This window comes from Bacillus rossius, chromosome 1 (genome assembly GCF_032445375.1).
Source record: "Bacillus rossius redtenbacheri isolate Brsri chromosome 1, Brsri_v3, whole genome shotgun sequence".
Lineage (NCBI taxonomy): Eukaryota > Metazoa > Arthropoda > Insecta > Phasmatodea > Bacillidae > Bacillus > Bacillus rossius.
In genome coordinates this window covers 272,403,988-272,420,975 of record NC_086330.1, presented here as the reverse complement: position 1 = coordinate 272,420,975, position 16,988 = coordinate 272,403,988, and positions in this window count along the sequence as shown.

The following is a 16,988-nucleotide window of genomic DNA, read 5'->3' as shown; positions in this document are numbered from 1 at the left end:
GCCGGCATGTCTGGGAGGTGGTTAGCCTCAGCTGGTCGCCGCGCGAGGAGAGGTGGGATGGTTCTCCCCTCCCCCTTTCCGCGCACGGGCTGGCTTTCGCCATGGAGAAGTAGGACGGAGGAATTTCATTTTTTTCTCTCCTTCCCCGTCCCCTCTTTATGTTTGTGTTTGCGGGAGCGCGAATATTTGTTTCGTTGTCATGTGACTCCCCTTGACATTTCATTCACTTGAAGTCAATACACAGGTATTTTGTGTTTGTAATTAAAGTCTAGGGTAGCAGTCAGTTTTATTTGTGGGTTATATTATGTAAACTTTAGATAAGGGTTAAATTAGTGATGAGAGATTAATACAGTAAAGTTATGATTTGAGATGGAAACTGTAGGCAGGTAAAGTTATATCTAGCAATGTTTTCTTGTAAGAACTGATTTAACAGATGTATGATCTGTACTCAGTTTCATTAATAATTTGGATGACTGTGGTTAATCTTGATGCATCCATTTGTTTGTCTATACACGACCATGTTCAGAGAAAGGCTATTTTTTTTCTTCTTCTCTTTCTTATTACTGGCAAATTAGGAAAAGGCTTAATGTGACTAGGACATTAAGAACAGAAGAGTAAGCGAGTGAATATTAAATGGGACCTTCGTCATGAACTTGGAGTGAATCTATCCTGGAGTTCGGTGAACATTGGTCGACATGTCCTGCTACTGGATTTTGTAGTGTATCGAGTAGCAGCTTGCAGCAGCAGAGGGCAGTCCTCCCCCCCCCCCCCCCCTTCAGTGTCCATCAGGAGCTGTCGCCACTGTCATACCGTCATTTAAACCCCGATGGAGGTCGCTGCCATCCTTTGCTTTTGTTCGTCGTGTTCTTCCTGGGCTACTGGTTTTCAGCGATTTTTCCACCTTCTCTCAGATAAGTGTTGTGTGGAACTGTGTATGATGCTGTTGAAACTTAAAACTTCCTTGGTGCAACAGTGGACCGTAAGTTTCAATTGCAACAGGAAGCGACAAATGTGTACCGATACACAACCCACATATGTATAAATGGTCAGTAGGGCATATTTAAGGACATATAAACGGTGTTTGAGGGGGCCTAGGCAACAATGGTCCGCGGTGTTTGTAAACATTCGGACGGTGCTGGGAGGCGGCATTTGAAGTGATAGAGTGATGGCGCATGCGCACCAGTGCCAGGCCGCCATCTTTCCCGCCACCCGCCGCCAGGTTGTCAATGTTGATATTTATTTAAAGTATTAAAATTACCGTGGAACTTATATTCACTTTACATTTTACGCATTTTGGACATTATGAACTACAAAACTCCCGTTACGAAATTGATTTGATTATTACTTCAAAACGGGCCAATAGGAGAGGCCATTAATGACGCCCGGCGGATGTATAAAAAAGCTGTCCGGCGTTTTCTATGGGAGTCAGTCCACTGTGCAGATCCCGAGCTCGGGGCGCTCCATGTGGGAAGTTTCGCTACCCGCGATTCCGGGCTGCGGTATCGCGACAATTACGTTGAACTTTCAGTGTTATCGATACTGATAGCTGAACTGGAACGGTATTTATCGAATTTGCCAACGCATCTGCGGTTCGGGAATAACGGTGCGCGTGCCGGAACTTACGCCTCGTGTGAGTGCCCTGGTGACTTAAAGTGTGTGGTGCATCTCAGCACACTCCTTGGGACAGCCGTCACACAGACTGGAGACTGCTGAGCCAGCGCAGCATTCGCAAGGTAAGGTGTGGTCGCCTGAGTCGGCGCCAGCGCATTGTTGGACTGCAAACTGCCCCTCATCTTACATGGTGATTCTCGCTACGAGACGTTTTATGGAAGAGACTGTGCAAGTTAGGAGTAACTGTCCGCGGTTCCCCCAGTCGTCCGGGGGATAGAAATAGCCTACCGACAGAGTTTTAGCCAAGAGCCCCCCCCCCCTTATCAAATGTGTAGATGGCATCTGTGTATTATGCTGGAGATATAAAATAGAGACTGAGTTTTGAATTGGACTATTGTCGAGCCGGGTGCCCAGCATAATGTCCTGAATTTTAAATAAAATTTTGCTAGTCACTTTGACGTCGACCCAAGTGTCGACCCAGATCTCACAGCCCGTTATGCCACGCCAACGCCTTCTTCTGCCCGCGTGTTGTGTGTGCGCCGATTGTGCTGTGCGACGTTTTGTTTCTTGCCATGGTCCTCGAGCGGCTGGCGAGGAATGGGCTAACCTGTGCGCCGCGCAAGTGCCACCTGGGGGCGGTGGAGCTCCAGTTCTTGGGACACCTGGTCAACACAGAGGGGTGCAGGCCTCTCCCGGAGCATCTTGACATGATCGCCACGAAACAAGCCCCCCGAACAAGGAAGCAGCTGCAGCGACTGCTAGGCCTGCTTAACTGGTTAAGGACTTTCATTCCAGATTTTGCCTCAGTCACAGCCCCTATGACAGACTTGTTATCACCCAAGACTAAGTTACGGCGGAGGCCGACCACGCTCTGAACACGGTCAAGCGCCTGTTCAGGGAGTGTCATACACTGGCTCGAATGCGACCGGACAGGCCCCTGTACTTGCAGACAGACACAAGTCAGGTCAGTATGGGGGCCGTCCTGTACCAGCTGGGACCCGATGGCGAGCGACAGGTCATTGAATACGCGAGCGCAAAATTCGGCCCAGCTGCAAAATTCGGCCCAGCTGCACGCCGGTATGATGTAAATGAACAAGAGTGCCGGGGTGTGGGCGGTAGGCCGCTACAGGCACCATCTGGAGGGGAGATCCTTCACATTACGCACAGACAGTCAGTGCCTAAAGTGGCTCGACACAATGCAGGGGAGGAAGTCAAAGTTGACCAGGTGGGCCATGGCATTGGCAAAACTATGACTTTCACGTAGAGCATGTGCCGGGGAAAGCCAACCAATTGGCTGATGAGCTGTCCTGGCACCCCGACCCACACACAGAGTATGAGGACGAGGGTAGCTGGGAGGACCTGGTGCCTCCAGAGGGCCACAAGCGGGCAGACAAGGTGGTCCCCGAGCCAGCTACCCTCTTGACAGTGACACAGCCAGAGCCCTCGCCCGAACCGAGTCCTGCAGACACGCTGGGCGCCCTCTTTCAGACAGTTTGTCAGGCTCAGCTGGGTGACGCAGATACGCAGGCAGCAGTGGCGGAGTGCGGTGAGCGCGTCATGCCGTTTCAGCGCTGTCTGGAAGGGGTGCTACAGACCCGGGTGCCAGGCAACATGGAAAGGTGGTGTACCCAGGTACCAGCAAGGGGGGGGGGGGCTGAGGTTTTACGTTTTTTCCACGACCATACACTCGCAGGACATCCCGGGGCCGAACAGACTCTGGAGGCCTTGAGACAGACGTTCTATTGGCCCAGAGTGACAGGCGATGTCAGGAACTACGTCAGGCAGTGCCACACCTGTCAACAGCAGAAGGTAAGGAGGATGGAGGGGGAGGGGCCCCAGCACCCCCACCAGCCCCAAAAAGCTTTCCAGACTATTGCCCTGGATATAATGGGACCTTACCCCAGGACCTCCAGAGGGAAACATTTTTTAGTAGTGGTGACAGACTTGTTTACCAGGTGGGTGGAGGTTTACCCCACCTCAAATGTTAGGTCCGGCACCTTGGTGTCATTGCTGGAAGGGAAGTGTTTCCTCGTTTTGGGTATCCGGAGGTACTGCTCAATGACAACGAATGTCAGTTTCGAGGTCACAGGTGGGAGGCGGTGTGTGGGAAGTGGGGTGTGAAAAGCATCACACCACCCCCACATACCACCCCAGGACGAACCCGACCGAGAGGCAAAATCAGGAAATCAAAGTGCAGCTTCGCCTCTGGTTGGGTGACGACCACAGCAAATGGGACATACACATTCCGAACTTACTCTACTGTCTACGACGACAAACCAGTGCTGTCACTGGGTACTCTCCCACGGAGCTGGTGCAGGGGCACCTGGCCCTCCCGGGAGAGTACCGGGTAGCATCGGCAGCGACAGAGGGAGAGTGGGGAGAGGAGCTTCGGGAGAAGCTGAAAGCTGTCAGGGAACAGGCCAGGGCGAACCAGGAGAGGTATCTGCAGCAACACACACCGCAGTCTAGCAGGCCCCCGAACATACTATGTCCAGGGGACCTGGTGTACGTCCACCAACACCCACTGTCCTCCAAGGCCAAGAAATTTCATGCCGGACTGGCCCCAAATGGCAAGGACATCGACGGGTCATCCGCCAGTAGGGGCCCACGTCCTACCTGGTACAGACACAAAGTGGCCGACCGGCAAAAATACACCTGGACGACCTGCGTATGGTCGCCGGGGAGACACCACTGCCGCGAGCACCAAACACAGGGGTGGGACAGACCACTTCTCCTACCACTCCAAACAAGCACCACCCGACTGCAGGAACCTGGCGTGTCACAATCACGCCTCACCCCAGCGCGCCGACACGTGCGCAGCCAGATCGGAACAACGTGACGCAGAGAGACACACCCCCAGAGCAGGACGGGGACACAGACAAAGCCCTGACATGGGGGAGCAAGCCCCTACGGTCACGAAGGAGTGGGAGTCACTCCAGAACCCGACCCCACCGGCCACGCGCAGGACAGACGCAACGAGGGGACAGACAGTGCCCGGGGCATGCACGGAATTGGACACGAGAGGAACGAGACTGACGAGGACACGACGTGCGAGAGCACAGACTCCACGGGGATGTACTCGATGTTCCCCGGGTTTGTCACCACACCAGTCTCGAAGGGGAACGACACAGAGGGGGAAACACGGGCCCCACTCTGGCCTTTGAACATGAGCCTTGCAGACGCTAAATTCTTGGTGACAGTTAGGGAACCGGACTCTTAAGAAGAGGAGACGAGGGAGAAGACATGGGCCCCACGCTGGCCATTGGAAATCAGTCTGACAGACTCCACATTCTCTATGACAGTTACAGAACCTGACTCTGAGGGGGAAGAGACGGAGGAGAGATGCTACCCACAGCGAAGGCGACGGAATGCGAGGCATATGGACTGGTCGAATGAAGGGGAACACTGGGAGGAGATACAGGAATTAGAGACAGATGAGCCGACAACCCCCATACAGCGGGAGGTTCCCGCCTCCCCGAGCCAGGAGACGGGCGAAATTTTTCCATCCACCCCCAAGGCTACCCCTTCCCCACCGGCTGGAGTTGCTCCGATGACGGGCTTTCACCCCACACGGACACGGAGAGCCCCCGCATACTTGGGGTATTACGAGTGCTACCAAATGTCGGTGTCACGGCAAGAGGACACGACACCCCGGTTTAGCATACAGCACTGGCTACCCTACTTCGTGTAGAACCAACATACTACACCCCTCCCTAATGAGGGTGCACACTTGTTTCCTTCATCCCCCAGTGCAGTGGCGTGTGAATAAATGAGAGACAATGGCGAGCATAACATTCTCGTGGGAGGGGGGGGGGGGCATTTGACGTCGACCCAAGTGTCGGCCCAAGTGTCGACCCAGCTCTCACAGCCTGTTATGCCACGCCAACGCTTTCTCCTGCCCTGTGTTGCGTGTGTGCCGATTGTGCTGTGCGACATTTTGTTTCTTGACAGGATTTGACATCTATTTTTATTATATATGTTTTATTTTTAAATTTAATGTAAGTATTTTGTTTTAACTTTATTTTAAATATTTCTCCATTTGAAGTTTTATGTATTATATGCTTTTATCTGTTCACCCGGCGCCAAGGCCGTGGCTTCCGCCTGTGACCAATCAGCGCATTCCACGGGCTCGCGGAGATGGGAGAGACGCGGGCGCTCGGGTGCGCCAGGCGGGGGAGGAGAGCAGTCGTTGAAAGTTTTGAAAATTTGAAAGTTTGAAAATGCGTTGCCACCTAGTTGGGCGCCACTTGTCGTCGCGCGAGCTGATCCCCTTATTGGTTGTGTAGGTTCTTGGGCTAGCTCAGTTGGGGGTGGGTTTCGGGCCGCGTGGCAGTTAAGAGGATCTAGCCGGCTAATAATGAAACTACATAGGGTTTCGTGGCACTCACTCTTTTTATTGGCTACTATTTGCACTGGCACGGGGCTATCGCAGTTCCCGCCTACGACCATTCTTAGGTGAGGCCTGACTACACGAGAATCTTCCCTTACACGGCCGCCTATGTGGGAAGTAGTAGGTGCCGGCGTCGCGGCGCTAACCCATGGCGTTTGTCCCAAACCGGCAGGGCTTTGATTTCCTGTCCTATAGCGACTTCAGGCAAGCACTACCTGCGGACACAGTTTCTGAATTGTCCCATTAATATGGCGAGGTCTCGTCCATGACACGAAGGTACTATTTTATCCTAGGCAATGCACGACTATACAAGCGAATAAAGATATATATATATACATACATACGAGAGGGAAAGAAAAATTAAGAAACGCTAATAAAAAAAAACTAAACTATCTACAATAAGGCGACCCCTTGGCAATAGTTGACATACTAATCTCCATAGTTCCGAACTGCCTGACACGACTCGAAAACTGTTGCTGATCTATTCCCCACGTCACTCTGGTTAAGCCCGGAGGTCTCTATGCTCACCCGTTTCACTCGTCTTCGCGAGAGCTCGCGGCCGTCACGTCTCTGCACCGCGGTTCTCCAGACACGACTGCCGACTCTCCTCGCGCCGACCCCCCTCCCCGCGCGCGTCTCGTGCAGCACCTCACGTCCTCGTGGACGGGAACCCGCGACTTGTTCACCCCGTGCATAATAAAATACATGTTATTTACCCTTCTAATTTAAATTATACATGATGGACGATATTATAGTTTTTACAATAAAAATTATGTCCTGCTGAAAGAAAAGAAAATATACATAAAAAACTACGTCGGAGGGACACTGGTTTATTGAAGGTGGCACCACTGGCTCCCGCACACGCCCGCGCACAGAAGAATGCGGTGACGCGCCATAACGGCCTGCAGGAGCTAGGGTGGCCTCTAGGTCGACGTCAAATGCCCCCCCCTCCCACAAGGCCATTATGCGCGTCAATGTCTCTTAGTCGCATCTGCCGTTGCACTCGTTGATCGTGGAGACGGGAGGGTAGGGAGTGTCTTGGCCTCTGGTGTGTATCGTGTGCGGGTGTCTCGCGAAGGGTGGCAGTAAACTCATGACACTGAGTCGGGATCCTGTGTTCGTGTGGTGGCTTGCCTTTGGTAGGTTATTGCACTGAAATTCCCGTAAGTAGGTGGGTACCCGCCGTATCCTCCTAGGTCGGGAGTTTTCCCCAGATTCGCTTCTAAAAAGTGAGGGGCTGAGTGAACGGTTGGGGTCTAATGTCCTGCCCTTTCCCCCCATCCTCGTGGTTGGGATGGCAGACCACCCCGAAGATCCTGGTTCACCTGTCAGGACCCCCATCAGTTCTTCCTCCATCCCCTCTGTGTCCCCCCGTTCTGTCTCTGAGTCTGGTTCGGTGACGGTCATAAAGAACGACGAGTCCGTCAGACTCGTATTGAGGGGATAGAGAGGGGTGTCTGGGTCTTTCCCCTCCTCGTCCTCCCCTTCCGTGTCCGGTTCCGTGATGAACTGGATCACGTTTGTGTCGGCGGTCATTTCGTCTGATTCCCCAAATGTCCTGGCTGGTTCCATTACGCTCTCTTCTGCCCCTCCTGTCTCCGTTCCTTTCATGGCTGCTCCTGTGTCGGCTGCCGGTCGCGTCTCTGTCACGTCTCCTCGTTCTTTCTGTCCCGCCATGTCCTCGTCCCACCTTCCATCCATGTCACGGCTGGCTTGGTTTGCGTCGGTGACTGGTGTAGAGGCAGGTCCCTCTCCCCTGTCCGTGTCCCTTGGAGCTTGTCTCTCCCCCGTGGCTAGGCGCAGTTGGTCTCTGTGAATTTTTGCGGGCCTCCCGCTTGGTGTACGTATTAAGTACGATGTGGCCCCCGCCTGTCACAGAACGGTCCTGGGGCCCGCCCATTTCGGGGCTAGACCTGCACAAAAGTTCTTTGCCCTTGACGACAGAGGATGCTGTCGGACATACACTTGGTCCCCGGGGTTCAGAGTAGGGGGAGGTCTAGTGGACTGTGGTGTCGTCTGCTGTAGATAGGCCTCCTGTCTCCGCCTAGCCCTCTCCTGCATTCTGGTCAGCTCGGTATTGAGACATTCGCCCCACCCGGCTTCTGTGGCTGCCGCCTCTACCCGGCATTCCCTGGCAGCGCCAGGTTCCGCCCCATGACCAGCTCTGCCAGCGAGTAGCCCGTGGCGGCACTCGTACGACGCCTCAGACAGTATAAGAGGTTCGGCAAATGGGTATCCCATTTTGAATGGTACTCTCCCAACCGGAGACGGAGCTGAGCCTTTATCTCTCGGTTGGGTTGGCCCTCGGGTGATACGTCGGCGTCGTGTGGTGGCTCACCCCCCACCTTCTGCAGGCCTGTTTCCAGCGGGCTCCCGTGAACTGACATCCGTTGTCCGATAGGAGCACCGCTGGGTACCCGAAGCGAGGGGCTACCTCTCCGTCGATCAGCGCTATCAACGTTCCCGACCGGACGTTGGAGACCGGATAGGCCTCGACCCATCTGGTGAACAGGTCTGTTAGTACTACAAGGAAGCGCTTGCCTTTGCTGCTGCGGGGATAGGGCCCCATGATATCTAGAGCTAGTGTGTGGAATGGGTGTTGCGGGCGGCGAGGTCGCTGTTGCTCCTCGCCGTCTGTCCTCCGGGCCTTGCGCTGCTGTCAAGTGTGGCAGCGTCGGACGTATTCCCGGACATCGTGTCCCATGCCGGGCCAGTGGAAGGAGACCCTGATTGCCTCCGCGGTTTGTTCGGCCCCGGGGTGGCCGGCTAGCTGGTGGTCATGGAAATAACCCAGTATGGCCGCGCGGGCCCCCTTCGGGGCGTGAGTCCACCAAGCGTCCCCACCTCCCGGCACCCGCGTCTGCAGGACCCCGTCCACGCAGCGCTGGTCCGGTACCACCTGGTTCCCGCACGCCTCCACGGCGGCCTTCGAGACGTCGTCCCCCCGCTGAACCTGCTGCACAGCGCTAATCAGCTGGGAGAGAGTATCCACTGCCTCGGGTTCAGTGACTGGTTCCTCCTGTGTTACCGCGTACAATGCCGCGGGCCCCACCTGGTCTCCCGTGACGGGTGCCCGCCCTGACGGAGGAAGCAGATCGTCCCACGTGCCCTCGTCCTCAAAGATGTTCTCTGGGTTAGGATGTCGTGACAGTTCATCGGCAAGTTGGTTAGTCCTCCCTGGCACGTGTTCCACTGTGAATGCAAAGTTTTGGAGGGTCACAGCCCACCGGGTAAATTTACTCTTCCTCCCTTGCATCGAGTTCAACCATTTTAAGCACTGATTGTCCATCCTAAGAGTAAACTCCCGCCCTTCCAGATGGTGTTGGTACCGCTTGACAGCCCACACCACTGCCAAGCACTCCTGTTCATTCACATTGTAGTTCCGGGCGGCCGGCCCGAATTTGGCGCTGGAATACTCCATCACGCGTCGCTCGCCATTGGGTCCGACCTGGTACAACACGGCCCCCATACCTACTTGACTCGCGTCCGTTTGTAGGTACAGGGGTTCGCCCGGCACCAGCAGTGCGAGGGTGTGACTGTCCTTGAACAAGCGCTTGACAGCAGCCAGGGCGCGGTCAGCCTCCGCGGTCCACCTGTATTTTGTTTTGGGGGATAGCAAGTCCGTCATGGGGGCCGTCACCGCTGCGAAGTCCAGTATGAAGGACCGCAGCCAGTTCAGGAGCCCCATGAGTCTTTGCAGCCTTGGACGCGATCAGGTCCAGGTGCTCCGGGAGAGGGCGGCACCCCTTCTCACTGACGACATGCCCCAGAAATCTGATCTCCGTTGCCCCGATATGGCACTTGTGCGGGGCGCAGGTCAGCCCGTGTCTGGCCAGCCGTTCGAGGACCAATGCCAGGTGATGCGCATGGTCCTCCCACGTCCGTGACCAGACAATCACGTCGTCCAGATAGGCCGTGACGAAGTCGACCATGAACCCATCCAGGACGCGGACCATCATGGTCTGGAACGTCGAGGGGGCGTCCATCAGCCCGAACGGCATGGCTCGGAACTGAAACCTGCGTCCGTCCGGGGCCGTAAACGCGGTCTTAGGACGGTCTTCCTGCCTGACGGGGACTTGCCAATACCCGGACCTTAGATCAAGTGACGTAAATATACGGGCGTCCCCCAAGCCTGCCAATGCGTCTGCAATGTTTATCAGTGGTGGTGGGGCAGGTATGGTGACAGAGTTCACGGGTTTGAAGTTCACACAGAACCTCAAGGTCCCGTCCTTCTTCTTAGCCATGACGATTTGGCTATTGTACGGAGATTCACTAGCTTCTATTACTCCATTCCGGAGCATTTCGGTTATTTGTTCCTGCACTACCTGACGGTCTTTGAGTCCAAACTCACGCGGCTTTACGTATATGGGACTGTGTGGCTTTGTAGGGATGGCATGTTCCGTCACCGTTGTCCGCCGCAGCATGTCTGTGGCCGCGAACACTAACGGTTGCTGTGACAACACGCCCTCGAACAACCCTGTGTAATTTGGTGGCACGTCGTGAATGAGGTCTGCCAGCTGGATCTGTGGTGAGGGAGGAACAGGGCCCGCCCGGCCCACGCCGTACAGCGTTCGGCGCCCCTGACGGTCCACGTGCAACTTACTGTCCTTGATGTCAATGGCAGCGTCCTCCTGGACCAGCCAAGGCAGGCCCAGGATCAACTCCTCCCGCAGTCCACGCATCACCAAGGCGCTAGTCCGACTGGATAAGTCACGAACACCGATGGTTACCTGTGCGCGTCCAGATGTGGACGCGCTTGTCCCCTCCATTGCCAGTTGCACCTCGTCCTCGTGTGGCTACAAGTCCTCGTCCGGCACCAGGTGGGCGGCGACAAAGGAGTGGGTCGCCGCCGTGTCCACCAACGCGTGGACGGGACGGCCGTTCAGGAGCACTGGCACCCCGAGCAGCGCCGCCTGGTCCGCGCCCAGCTGTCCCAGCTGTGCTGGAGGAGCCCCCTGCTCCTCTGGTGGTGACCTGTCCCCTGCTGTTGGACTGCTACTGGCTCCCCTGTCTGCTGTGACGTCCGTGCTGCGGTTCCCGTGGTCCCTCGTGTCTCTTCCGAGCTGCCCAGTGGGGCTGTCACTTTTGGCGGGCGACGTCCCTGTGTTCCTCTTGTCCATGTGGCTGGTGTCATGGCGGGCGTCGTTGGGCTGACTCATCCTCGGGCTCGGTGAGGTCTTTTCTGTCATGTTGTCCGGGTTCGTATCTAGGAGGCAGTGGCTGACTCTGTCCCTGCCCCCTATTGTCTGTTTCCCGGATGGCGTCCTTCCCTTTCCATCTTCCTCCACAACTCCGCCTTGGTTGGACACTCCGCGTGCCAGTGATACTCCGGGCTGCGGCAATACTGACACCTGGGTAAACGGTTGTCACTCGTCCGCTAATTCGTACTCCGCTCCTCTGACCGTGTTCTGGTCCCCCGCGTGGGTCCCCCTGTCGTCCTCTGCCCTTGTGGTGTGGTCCCGCCCCTGTATCGGACCAATGTCATTGCGTCCTCGGGTGCCACAGTCTCTTGTGACATCACTGGTGTCATCCTCGGCTCCCGTCGTGACTCTCTTGCCCAGAGTTCCCTCCTACTTGCTGCCAAGTCCATATCAGTCTCCCGGGCCAGCTCCACGAACTCGGATACCTCTAGGTCCACAGCCCGTCGCAGAAAAAGGCGTAGCGACGGCAACAACTGTTCGCATATTACGGGCATGACCTCGCTCACTGTTCTCTCCGGCCCCACTCGCCGGTGCAACCGCACCTTCCTATAGATAAATGATTCGGCGCTCTCCCCTGTGGCCTGTGGTACACTGTAAAGTTGTCGCTGACACTCGGCTTGTGCCAGTGGTCCATTGAACCACCTCTCTAGTGCTCGCTCGAATTCTCCCCACTCGGATATATAGTCCCCCGTGTCCGTCCACCATTTCGCCGCCCGGCCCCGTAACTGGCCACACACTCTCGTCACCCAGTCCCTTCGTGGCACTCCCCTAAGCCTGTCCACACACGCGGCTACAAACGCACTCGGATCTTCGTGCGGTTCTCCCGCAAACTCCGGTAATGGGCTAGCCACCTCGACCACTCGCATCACTGTACTCGGATGACCATGACCTATGGGCTCTCTAACGCCCTCGTCGCGGTGACCCGGTAAATGACTCCCCCATTGTCTGTCATTACTCTCCCCGCTACTCTTCACGTCCGCTAGTCCCCATGGGCATTCGCACGAAAGGTCCCGTCCGTGTTTCCCCCTGAACGGAAGTCCACACCCCACACACGTGTCCGTCACCCTCGCCTTTGTCTCATCCGGTCCCTCCATTTTTCCGGTCGTCACACGGCTTCACTTGGTTATCCGATCCTTCTCGGCTCGGTCGGCGAACTCGCCTCTCGGCACGCGATTATACGCAGCGCGATACCGCGCGAATTCGAGCCCGGCGTGGGTCGCGCCGCCTTATCTCTCTCCCGCGTGAACCTGATCCCGGCGTGGATGCGTCTCCTTATCTCTTTCCCGCGCCGCTCCTTCCGCCTGCTTCCGCCGCTCCGCCGCGCCAGGCAGCTCCCGCGCCGTTCGCGTGACGCAACTCGCGCTACGTCGCACGCTACTCCAGTCCGTATAATGTCCGTGATGTTCTTTCCGCCCACTTTGTCCGTGTTCTTGGCAACCCGCACTCTTTGCCAAATTACGCCCTTTGAGACAAAATTTCGAAAGTTTGAAAGTTTTGAAAAATTTGAAAGTTTTGAAAAATTTGAAAGTTTTGAAAAATTTGAAAGTTTTGAAAATTTGAAAGTTTGAAAATGCGTTGCCACCTAGTTGGGCGCCACTTGTCGTCGCGCGAGCTGATCCCCTTATTGGTTGTGAAGGTTCTTGGGCTAGCTCAGTTGGGGGTGGGTTTCGGGCCGCGTGGCAGTTAAGAGGATCTAGCCGGCTAATAATGAAACTACATAGGGTTTCGTGGCACTCACTCTTTTTATTGGCTACTATTTGCACTGGCACGGGGCTATCGCAGTTCCCGCCTACGACCGTTCTTAGGCGAGGCCTGACTACACGAGAATCTCCCCTTACACGGCCGCCTATGTGGGAAGTAGTAGGTGCCGGCGTCGCGGCGCTAACCCATGGCGTTTGTCCCAAACCGGCAGGGCTTTGATTTCCTGTCCTATAGCGACTTCAGGCAAGCACTACCTGCAGACACAGTTTCTGAATTGTCCCATTAATATGGCGAGGTCTCGTCCATGACACGAAGGTACTATTTTATCCTAGGCAATTCACGACTATACAAGCGAATAAAGATATATATATACATACATACGAGAGGGAAAGAAAAATTAAGAAACGCTAATAAAAAAAAACTAAACTATCTACAATAAGGCGACCCCTTGGCAATAGTTGACATACTAATCTCCATAGTTCCGAACTGCCTGACACGACTCGAAAACTGTTGCTGATCTATTCCCCACGTCACTCTGGTTAAGCCCGGAGGTCTCTATGCTCACCCGTTTCACTCGTCTTCGCGAGAGCTCGCGGCCGTCACGTCTCTGCACCGCGGTTCTCCAGACACGACTGCCGACTCTCCTCGCGCCGACCCCCCTCCCCGCGCGCGTCTCGTGCAGCACCTCACGTCCTCGTGGACGGGAACCCGCGACTTGTTCACCCCGTGCATAATAAAATACATGTTATTTACCCTTCTAATTTAAATTATACATGATGGACGATATTATAGTTTTTACAATAAAAATTATGTCCTGCTGAAAGAAAAGAAAATATACATAAAAAACTACGTCGGAGGGACACTGGTTTATTGAAGGTGGCACCACTGGCTCCCGCACACGCTGCGCACAGAAGAATGCGGTGACGCGCCATAACGGCCTGCAGGAGCTAGGGTGGCCTCTGGGTCGACGTTATGTTCTTCTCTTAAGTTTTGTGAGTCGCTGAGTATTTTTGTAGACTGGACATTCGCCGTCGCTTGTACTGTGTTTTATGTTTCCTCCTGGACATTGTGTCGTACAGTCAGACAGTCATCTTATTGCACGCAAGCCATAGCGAATACAAGTCTTTGCAGCGTGGGTAATACTCATCACGGGCGGGACGTCCCGTATTTTTCAGTACAATATAAGTGCGCAGAACCGGGCTTCGCCCTATAGAAATAGTCACAGGCGGAAACGCGGCAGCCCCATGTAAAGTGTTCATTTTACTGTGCATAAAGAACCAGGAAACTTCATTCGAGTTGTGCTAATTTTAATTCTGGAGACTAAGTCCCTCGGCCACGCGGCCTACCGAACCCTAAGTAGCCGGCAAAATAGTATCATTTCAGGGACTAGTTGACCAGTCGACGACAACATTGTGCCTGTAGACACTCAGAGAACTTTTGCAATAGTCAGAACCTGCCAGTTTAAATGTAATTCCAATGTGATGTTTATGGTTTGCATTCATTTTCTTACTATTATTAAAATCTCTTGAAAAATCACTCATTGTTATTGTTTTTTTGTACTGCGGGTCAGTCTCCATATTTATATTTTTAATTCATGGCAAACAGGGCAAGGTAGTGTTAGAAACCAAGGTATTTACTTTTCACTCGTGTGTTGACAACTGTCATTTGCCATTCATGCATTCTTGTGTTTGTGAATAAACGAAGTGTTTATTTACTTTTGGGTCCCATCAGGTATAGCATAACATGGTCGTGTCGTAGTAACACTACACTGGTTTTTTTTTTTTTTTTTAGGGAATAGGCGCTTTCGTCCTTACATGTCTGCATTATTTATTTCCTCAATGTGTTACTGAATTATTATTTATTTTTTTTTTTTTACCTTTCTTGCGATTATGTTTGGCTTGTTTTAGAGTTGTCTGATCTCAATGGCAGACCTGCCAACATTCAAAATTAAAAAATCATGAGGTCCTCGATAAAAATTTTCAGGTCCATAAATACAAGTTAGAAATAAAATACAACACATGAGAATCTTTAAATTTAAGTGACATACCTGTACATATTTTACATGGTCTCTGCTTCAAAATTTATTTCAACAAATTATAGGATGAAGATTTAATTTAGTTGAACATAATTTAGCGCTGTCGTGTAGTGATCATGCAGGGCCGCAACTAAAAAAGATGTAAAATAACATTCTGCTCGTGTAACACTATTATCACTGTTCACAGCCAAATTAATTTTTTTATTGGAAGCAATACACTTCACGTGTTAATTGTGTTTTTTTGTAGCGACATGTTTCACAATGTCTCCTCTTCCACTATGCGAGATAGAAAAATCAGCACGGCACATGCTACAAAACGAAAATTTCTTCCTTTACGTGACTCGAGTATTGATGGAAACTCATTACTGTAAGCTTTCGTAAAACTTGTTTTGTAACTTTTACAAACAAAATCTTGGGGCCCCAAAAAATCGTGAGGAGAAACTATTTTGGCGAGAGGGCGTGAGATGGACCTTAAAATCGTGAGCCTCACACCAAAATCGCGAGAGTTGGCAGGTCTGCAATGGTTTTTGGTTGCTTATATTTTAGGGTTGCATTCTTTTCCATTAACACTATTGAAGGCTTCCATGAGCTTCATAGGAAAGTGTCAACAGGTGAAGTACATTCACGTGAACCTTCAACTGCGTGTAACACCATCCTTAAAAATACTAAAAATGATTAAGCTAAGTAAACAGTGTTCAAAAGGGTAATCTAATAAATTATAGCCAAGGATGGATGCAAAGGTTAAATTAGCACGTAATGAAATTAATACATTTCGTTTAATCCTGGGCAAAAGCCTCACGTAAATACTTGTACAAATTCATCATTCTTTCACATACAAAAGTAATACTGAGTATTTTATATACTGATAGCAAGAAAAAGCAGCGGTATAAATGTCACGGCAGAATACGTGAACGCATATCTAAGTTTTCTTTAGGATTAAATACTTGATAGAAACATGATAGAAACTTGATAGATACTTGATGGATAGAAGTTTTACAATTAATATAACGCTTACACACAGGGATAATGAATGTCGTTAACACAGACAAATGCCTCATTAGAGAATACAAAAAAAAACAAATGAACAAGCAGGCGACCGCGGCCTGACCTACACTAGGCGGTATAAAGCTTACTGTAAAGCATGATAAGGCATGATATAAAAAAGAAAACTCACAAATTAATACATTAAATACATTACGTAAAAACCAGAGTGAAGACATGACGGGGAGAAACGTCAAACAAACTATACGTGGTATTAATACAAAAACGAGCAAGGTAAAAAAAAAATGCCAAATAGAATTTAGAAGGTGACGGCCGAAATAAGAATTTATAGTACAGCTATTACCAAGTACCGATTACATGACTGTAAGGGTCACCACCTTACAAAACACTTACGTGCATTCTCCCCGCTGTCACACTCTCTCTCTAAAGCAATTAACTGACTACATGCTTAATTCAGCACCGACTGAGTGCTAACGAACAAGAAGAGCCTTCAAAGCAATACACCTAGTTTTAAGTAAGAAAGAGGGCGCCACGCGCATGCGCGGACACCTCACGAGGGGAAGTCATACACAGCACTAGACGCAGAGAGGGGGGGGAAAGTAGGAAGGGAAGGAGCGCCGAAGTCCGCCGCGCGGCGCGAAGTTCAAATGACGCGCACCGACCACTTCAACTCCCCCACCCTTGACGAACGCAACCGCGAGCCTCGCCAACCAAGTCACAAGGACACGAGCTGGAACAGCAGGTCCGATCACAACACTCTTGAAGTAACTCAAATGTCAAATCAACACAATTAATTCTATGTGTGTACAATAACAAAAGTGTATCTAACTGACGATTTCTTGAAGTGAGTTCAACACATTTCTATGTGTATACAATAACAAACAATGTTTCTAAATAACAATTTCTTGAAGTGAGTTCAACACATTTCTATGTGTATACAATAACAAACAATGTTTCTAAATAACAATTTCTTGAAGTGAGTTCAACACATTTCTATGTGTATACAATAACAAACAATGTTTCTAAATAACAATTTCTTGAAGTGAGT